Raw genomic sequence first — 8,780 nt, 5'->3', positions numbered from 1 at the left:
ACCTCTTTCTCTGTTTCTTGATTTCTCTTTCTGTGCTTTTCTTTCTCTACCTCCTCCATCCCCCTCTCTACTCTCCACAGTTTTCACCCCCTTCTCCTGGTTATCACTTATGTCTTTTCTGTCAATTCAGTCAATTTTAAACTGTTCCCTCAAGGAGAAAGAAACCAATGCTTTCCAAGCAATGCCTCTTTATGTAATGTTGTGCATCATGAACCAGCTGCGGATGAATAATCAATTAAGAGCAAACGTTATCAATAACAATATACTGACACATTAAAACCACCCTATTTGGTTAATGATAATACAGTTACTGACATCAATACACAGGTTCATATTGCACATGGATACAGGAATATGAGCTCATTAGAATGCCATTAACAGTGCAGAAAAAAGCACTCTTTGTAATACTTTATGAACAGCACTGTGTTAGTGTTACCAGAACTTGTATCTAATATAATTTTAAATCAGATTGTACCATTTCCCACATTAGCTACTTAAAGGAATAGTTTGTGAATCATCAACATGCTTTGCATTAGAGGATTAAAAAAGCCATACTCCATCAGTAATTCTAAAAATGTCCCACAGTTCTACAGTATTTCCAGCTGCGACAGAGAAACATGTTGTACTGTATGACAAGTGAGCGAATGAATGAACAAGTGACTTCCTGTATCCCCTAACAAAGGAAACTGTTGGTGGAGTAGTTTCACATTTGGGGACTTTTATCCTTGAATTGTGTTACTAATGGATCTGAGACTGTATTATACTACGTTCTGCAAGTTCCTCTGTGTCTGTCACAGTTGACATACAGTAATAAAATATAGTTGTACAGCAGGAACATTTTCCAATATTAAAACGGCAAAGCATCTCAAGAATACAGGAAGTCACATACTCACAGGTTCATTCATTATCAAACTGTTTTGCTTACTCACAGGTTGGCATCTCTGCTCTGCAGTGGCCCTCAAAGGAAGGAGCTGTTTCCCCCTGTGTACTCAGTCCATCTTCCACCACTCGATTGAGTTTTTTATTTTTATTTTAAACAATATTTGTTGATGTGTTTTTTGTTGACTCAGTGGTTTGCGGCCTTTCCTCTCACTGCTGGCTGCATGGTGCCAACATTTCCTTCTGCTTTCAGGCTGTGCTCTCAGTTGTTTTCTGATCTATTTTTCTCACCCACAACTACCAAAGGTAGTGCAGCAAGCCAAAGCCGCCTGGTCAATCTGGTCAGCAGTAGATGCCTTGTCAGTTACATTTATGTATTAATATGAGGAGGAGTAACAAATATTCTACTTTTTTATGAGTCACATTCTATTTCTACAGCTCTAAAAGACGCAGCAATAGGCTCTGCAGGCCTCTTCCACAGGACTGGTCAATTTTGTTTTCTGTTTCCAACGGTTTCCCTATTTTCTTATTGCTTTGGGTGCAGTTTACGCCCACATTAATCTTAAGGGGAGTTCAGTGGTGGGGGGTTACTCTCTGGGTAGCAGTCATTACTCAGCGGTGCTCTGTGGTGTGAACATTTTGCTCCTGATAGCGCCAGGTGACGCCGCAACCTGCAGGCTCTTTCCTCGATTGCAAGCAGAGGAGAATCTGTCACAGCGTCGGCTGCGGATGCCAGGAGGTGCTCGCAAAACTCAAGATGCAGCTATTATCACATGATTTCTGGCTGCATTTAACTTCAGGGCTCCTGAATTTAGTGCCTTATAGGAAGATTACTGAGGGTGGATGATAAAATTAAATGTCTTTACTGTTATTGGTACCAAGAGGTTGAACATTTAGGTATTATTTAGGTTGTAATTATTTTTGATTTTGTAACATTGCACAGTGTGAATATTTAGATCTGCGTTTTTGTTCAGTCTCATATTTGATTTTAGTGCCTTATCTATACACACAACCACTTCAGGTAGTTTAGGTTTTATAAGCAGATGATGGCTTGTCTTGATCTGACTGTAGAGGTCTTGGATGTTTGGATGTTTCATCCTTGGTGTGTAACTCTCCTCATGCTGTTGTGGGAATGTGTTTATTTGTATGTGTGTGTGTGATGGGAAGGTGGGGGAGTTGTTCAGCAGGAGGCCTGAGATTGTGCTGAGACAAGGGGGAAATGTCAGGGGCACAGACAGTCTGGACATCCTGGCTGACAGCAGGGTGCAGTCTGTTTTTTGTACTCGTCATAGTATCCTTTCTCTCTCTCTCTCTCCTCTATACTGACTCCTCTCCTCTCGTTTCCCTCCCTCACCTCTGTCACCCATCCCAAATTCCCATTCTCATTCTATCATTTTACCTAATGTACCCCCCCCCCCACACACCTCCTTTTCTCTCCCTTTCCCTCTATCTCTCTCTTCCTCACCTACAGTGCTGTCTTGAACTAAGCAGCACCGGTAGTAATAGACATTGAATTGCAATTAATCCTGCCTCGCTCGATTTGCCAATAGTCATCCTGCTGAAAAAAGAGGTGGAGAGGAAGGAGGCAAAGGAGGAGGAAGAGAGGAGTGGAGATGAAAGTAGAGATGAGGGAATGCAGGGACAAATGAGGGAAAGAGATTAGAGTGAGAGGAGAATGGAGAAGATGCAGTAACCTCTGTGATAGTATTTTTTATTCAATATTCTACTACAGTGGAATAGTGGAATAATCCATATTTGAATTTGGCAGAGACAAGAGAGTAACAAGGGAGGGAGGAGTGGAGAAGAGGGGAGCAGGGTGGGGAAATCGCACTTCAACAGTTTGAAAGGTATTCAGTTTTTGATTCTCATCTCATGTGTGTGATGGAGCAAAACACAAAAACAGCACATATTTGATGAGATAATAGAGATAGAGGACTCCACCTGGCAAGGTGACGTGGGTAATTCCTTAAGCCTCAACCAACCAGCTGTGCACTGGTTTGCGCACAGCTGGTTGCCACATAATCGAAGAGTGGGAGTGAAATAACTAAATAAATAAAATACTGCCTTTTAGGAGACACACGCAGAAGAAGAAGAGAAGAAGTGTAATCTGCTTCTGCTGTGTGTGAGGCCTCAGTCCTCTATGGCCAGGCTTTTCTGCTAAGCTAGTGGTTTCCTGTGGATAAAGGCTTTGGCTGGAGCAGGGAAGCATGGTGCTCTGCTTGTGGATGTTGAATCTGCAGCTTTAAACAGGTGGCACATTACTAGCTGGCATTTGGAGAGCAGCGCTGCAGGGCAGCTTTCGCAGGCTTCTGCATTTCCACGCTCCAGGCAAAGTTTCCTGGAATGGCGATGGGCTTTTCCTGGAAGCCAAATTTTGCTCTCTTCTGTTCTGGTCCTTCCTGTTCTCAAGAGAGCACAAACCCAGCACATTTAGCATCTCTAGTGTCTAAAATCATGGAATATTTGTCAAATCATGTAGTGCTAAGCAGAGCAGAAAGCAGGAGTGGGCTATAATAGCTGTTCTGTTCCATAGTGTTATTATCAGTGTGTTTTTCCTGCTCAGTCAAAACACAGAAAGAGGGCTTTGCCTTGTTTGCTGTTATGTGCTCTATATTACTTGTTCTCAGCCGTGTGTCATCCTGACCTGAGAGTACGCGGGTTTTAGCAACACACTGTCCTTATTTAAGTCTATCTGTGTTCTGGTACACTGAGGTCATGTGGCTTTGGTAAATACGTGTGGAGTGTTTCTGAATGTGTCAATCAATACTTTCTTCTGTGCTAGTCATGGTTCACTTTTCAAGGGGTTGGAAACCCCCTGAGGTGTATCAAAACATATTTCAGGGATGTTAGACTGTTTTGTATTCTGTATTGGGTCATTATCATGTTACAGTGGTGAACTAAGTTCTTTTGCATTATACTGTACTGGAATGCAGTGGTACAAGCTGGTATTCTGCAGACTTTCTGTCTGACCAGCTATTCTATTTCACTTTATCTTACTGTCTAATTCATTTGGCTGTGAAGCAGCAGAGGACCTCTACAGCAGGCTGTTGCGCACCACAAGGGTGTGCATGATGTGCTGGTATATTGAGCAGAATAAAATAATATGCTGTAGTATCTTGCCAAAACATTAATCTACAGGGTATATAAAGCTGATAACTTATGAAAATCAAAGTGTTTTTACAATTGTGTTAATGCCATATATATATATATATATATACACACACACACACACACACACACACACACATATATATACATATATATATATATATATTCTACAGTAAATAAAACTTCTATATATGACTTGTACATTCAAATAAAAATACAAAACAATTTCTAACACAGCCACAGCCACTAAAAGTTGTATAACTCAACTAAACTGCAGCAGCCAGTCTCTTCAAAGTCTGCAGGAATCAGGAATAATATCCATTGGCAAACAAGCAGTGAGTCTACTGCCTGACTTTGGCACATGAATGAATTCGACAAGCTCCAAAGCTTCCAAGAGGTCTCTTCCACATTCTTCAGCACATAAGTATGCTAAATATGTGACCTGTTTCACAGTACTAATTTAAATCATTGTAAATGTAAACAGTATTGATTGTTGTACCTTTAAGGAAAATCACTCACGATTATAATGAAATAAGATGTAATGTTTAATTTCAAAGTGAAAAAAGAAAGTTTGTAATAATAATGATAATGATAATAATAATAGTCTCTAATGGTCTCTTTAAGATTTGTCATGGCTGAAAGTCAGTCAGTCATGTATTGTAACGTATGGTCCTTTAATGAACACAGCAGTTAACTTCACTGTAGCATTTATATTAAAAAAGCATTTGTTTGCTTTGCTTTCCCTCCAAGGCCACTCAGTGTTTTTTCTTCTGAAGATTTAGACATTTGTTTTCCTATTTCTTTACATAAACTAGACAGCAAGTTAAACTGAACGAGGAACAAAAGCACACACTGTGTGAACGAGGTCAGAAGCTGCATGCTTTATATGATTGAACATGGTGTGTAAACAAAACAAGGCAGCAGGTGCCAGAAATTAGAATAAACTATAGCTTCGACTGGCGACACGTATAGTTCCTGATTTCCTGTCAACATTCTGCTCAAAAAGCAAAGCCTGCTGCTTCCTCTTCTTTCTGTTGTGTGTTGTGTTTTATCATGTTTGGTTCATTTGCTGTTTCCTGACATATATTAATCACAACAAGTCCTCCAACCTAAACAGCCATATAGAACAGCTTGTGGTATCACCAATTGGCATCTAAATAAAATGCCAATTTCAGTCGTTATGCATGTAAATTTTTTTATGAAGATGAATTTGTTTGATTTTGTATGATTTTGTATGTGTTATAATCATCTTCACTCAAATATCCAATCACTAGGTTTATGGAGCTTTTAACCACATGTTATTGTGGTTGTCTGGAACTGGGTCAGGTCACATGACAATGAAACCATGAAACATGATGGTTATAGTCAGCATTGCACAGACCCAAAACTGTTTTTTTTTTTTTTTTTAATAATTAAAAAGCTTATTGTCGCCCTCCATCATGCACAAATTGCAACATAAATAAATAACTGAATATTGATCAAAAAGAATGATGAGCATTGATTATCTCATCATGTGAGGATAAAATGGAGCAGGCAAACATGGCATCTCTTATGAATGATTCATAAAAAGAGAAAGTGTCCCCAGCTTTTCTCATATATTTTTTATATATCCTGAATAATGAAATGTCAGCATTCAGAGAAAGTCATTATGGATTTTTTAATGCACCTCACTGTGAAGACAATTTCCTGTCTGTGTCTGCATCCTCACCGCAAGGCCACTTGAGTTTTTCCCCTCTTTACTGGTGGATTTATACCTGCAGATGTTATCTGTTTGCACTTAAATATAAGTCAAATGGATGAAGTTTGTGCAAGCCTGGTTGAAAACTGAAAGGCTTTGAAGAGCATGCTCTTCTGATGAACAAAGTAGACAGGGTAAGCAATAAAAAGTGACATCTAGTGAAGCCTTCATTCTTGGTTTGCAGCCAGCATTGTGCTCCCACAGTCCAAGGTCCTGTCTGTTTTTTCTATTCTCTGCTAAAAGGGTCCTTATACCATGGCTCAGTAAACAAAATAGGTTTTGGGCCAATAAATGGTCCCTACATGGCAGGAGTGGGACTATTTTTTTCCACAAATTGCTCTGGGTGTCGGAGAAGAAAAGGTTGCACTTCTCATTTAGTTGCTGAGTTTTAAAACCACTGATGCTAACCTGAAAGGGCTGGGAACCCCTTATTTGAGAAATCAAGGCTCTCCTTCACCACAATACAGAACACACTAACAATGTGCACTCACATATAACACAGGTTTTTATCTGAATTACAGTTTTTAATTCAGCCTGTGGTCAATGTGAAGTCACTTCAGGTTAAGACCGAGGAAGATCTGCTGAAAAAGACTGTAATATGATTGAAAGCCCTAGATTAGATATTGACTAGACCTGAGTGAGTACAATGTTTTCATAAGAGATAGAACTGACGGCTTCAGCTATGAAAATAAAAGCCAAGTAGTAATAAAATGATATGTTCCTTTTAAAAATTAGACAGAAATTATTTATCTGTGTGTGCTTTTATTATAGTAATCATATTGAAAGGAAGAAAATGTGTTTGCACAGTCACGTTAAGCTTCCATTCAGGACAAAAAGCTGGTCCTCATTAGGTAAAACATCACATTTTAGTAGTATATCTGTGTTACATGTTATGGTTAGGCGTGGTTATGGGAGAAATGTACAAGGAGTGAATGCAAGTTAATGCAATATCCTCTTGAGTGACAAAGTATTTCTGCCTACAGCAGCAGTGAGTCAAAGTCTAATTCTGTGGAACAGCAGGGGGAAAAATGACCAGTAAGGTGGGACTGACTCTATTTAAGTTGACTTAAACAAACTGGTCTTCAGTCTTGACCCCCAACAGGTATTGGCATAAAGCTCATTCAGGAGGGAGGGGGGCTCTGCGGGAGACGCGTCTTCCTCCTGCTGTTTCATCTGATGTGTGATGAATGAAAAGCAGTCCCACAGCTAGTAAGTTTAAGCTTGAGGAGATTTATGATGTAAAGTCAAATGGTGATATATTGTTGAGCATTTAATGCCTTGTTCTAATCAATGCCTGAATTTGCAGGCAGCTCCTGACGGAAGACTGATGATGATGTTTTCTGGCTGTTTGCTCTGCGACAGAAAAGGAGAAGAAAGACCTAAACCTGAACTACGGTGAATGAACGCTGCAGTAATTTTTAATGTGATTATTAAATAAGAAGTTTTCAGTTTTTCAAGTAATAATTCCTCAACTCGACTGTTTTGATGGTATTACTGATGTTTAAACATATTTGTATGAGCTTAAGATGAATTGCTTGAGGTAAGGAGAAATAAAAAAATACTGGATAATATTCAATATTTATTTAAATTATTAAATTAGTTTTTTCTATCTGTACCAAAATATACATAATGATTGCCAAAATGTTTTTCATGAAGAAAGTGCCATAGTTCAGGTTTATGAAAATGTCCTCTCTAAATGTTCAGAAATCATGTATCACACCAAAAAAGTAGTCTCCTGTCCTTTGGCAAGTTTTCACTGGACTTAATTGAGATCTGTTAACATGTTTTTCAAATATTTAAATAATCTAAATATCAAAATAACATATATATGGGACCGAAAACATAACATCCTCTGTGGATGTAACAACTGCGAGGAGCAGAGGTGCCTACATTCATAGTGGAGGTTAGGAAACAAACAGTAAAACAATATTTTGTAATAAACTGTTGCTGAAATTGATGTCAGATGAACAATAGGTTCTGGTTCCCTTTCAAACAGAGAAACAAAGTTTAATGATTTGCTTCCTTAGCTCACTAGTTTTGCCCACCAAGTAGACTGTGTATGAACTGTAAACAATCCAGTAAAAACAAATACAATACAAAATAAACCAGAGCAAACATAATCAAGCAATTTTCACAAAAGGTTAGATCATGTCATATCTTGGATACACATTTGTTTGGCAGAAAAAAAAGAATGGTAGTGAGAGACTCATCAAATAAACTGCTGGTCTCTGGTTTCTTTCCAACTTTCAGCTCCCAGAACTCACAGTCTTGCCAGGATTTTGTTCTACTTCATTGAATCTTTAAATGTAGCGCTGATGGGTTTTAACTATATTCATTCAGCAGCAGTGGGAAACCACAGCAAGTAAACTGCCACTCCTGCTGAAACCAAATGAAAACACAGTGCAAAACAAAAACAAGTTCAAATCAAAAGGTCAGAAACCAGAAGAGTTAATTGGAGCAGTCTGCAATAGAATCAGCTGGGACCAAAATAGAGAGCTATGTGGAATCAAAACCAAAATTACCCCTAACCTGCAGAGGGGTAGGCTGCCTCTAAACTGCAATGAACAGTGAATCTGGGGTCCAGCATGGAAAGACCCGTTTCTGGTGTGCAGCCAGGTCCCTGCTTGCCTGCTGCTCTCCACTTACAACAAACAGCACCCCTGTAGTGAAATAAAGTTGAAAATATTGTGGAGAGTGTGGAAGCCCACTGGCTAGCAACTGACTAATACTGTGATGTTGCTACAGAACAGCCAAATGAAACAGCTTAAAAGACATTAATAGACTGGGAGTGTCTCTTTTTATTGGAAAATTAAACTTAGATGTGGGTTATGAAGTGGCGAACCTGGGGAGGCTGTTGGTTCCAGAAGTGTTTTTCCCCCTTCTATATTCCCATCTCATTTTTTTCCTGTAAACAATGTTTTTAATGTCACTGAACACAGGTGTCAACCCTATAGGTCTGTGTTATGGCCACCAGTTTTTATCATTCATATTTTGTTTCTGAGAAATCATGTTCATCATTTTGACATGGTGGATGGATCTATATGCTACAATACCC

The sequence above is a fragment of the Lates calcarifer genome, linkage group LG16_LG22, assembly GCF_001640805.2.
Source record: "Lates calcarifer isolate ASB-BC8 linkage group LG16_LG22, TLL_Latcal_v3, whole genome shotgun sequence".
NCBI classification, from domain to species: Eukaryota; Metazoa; Chordata; class Actinopteri; family Centropomidae; genus Lates; species Lates calcarifer.
This window is presented reverse-complemented; position numbering follows the sequence as displayed.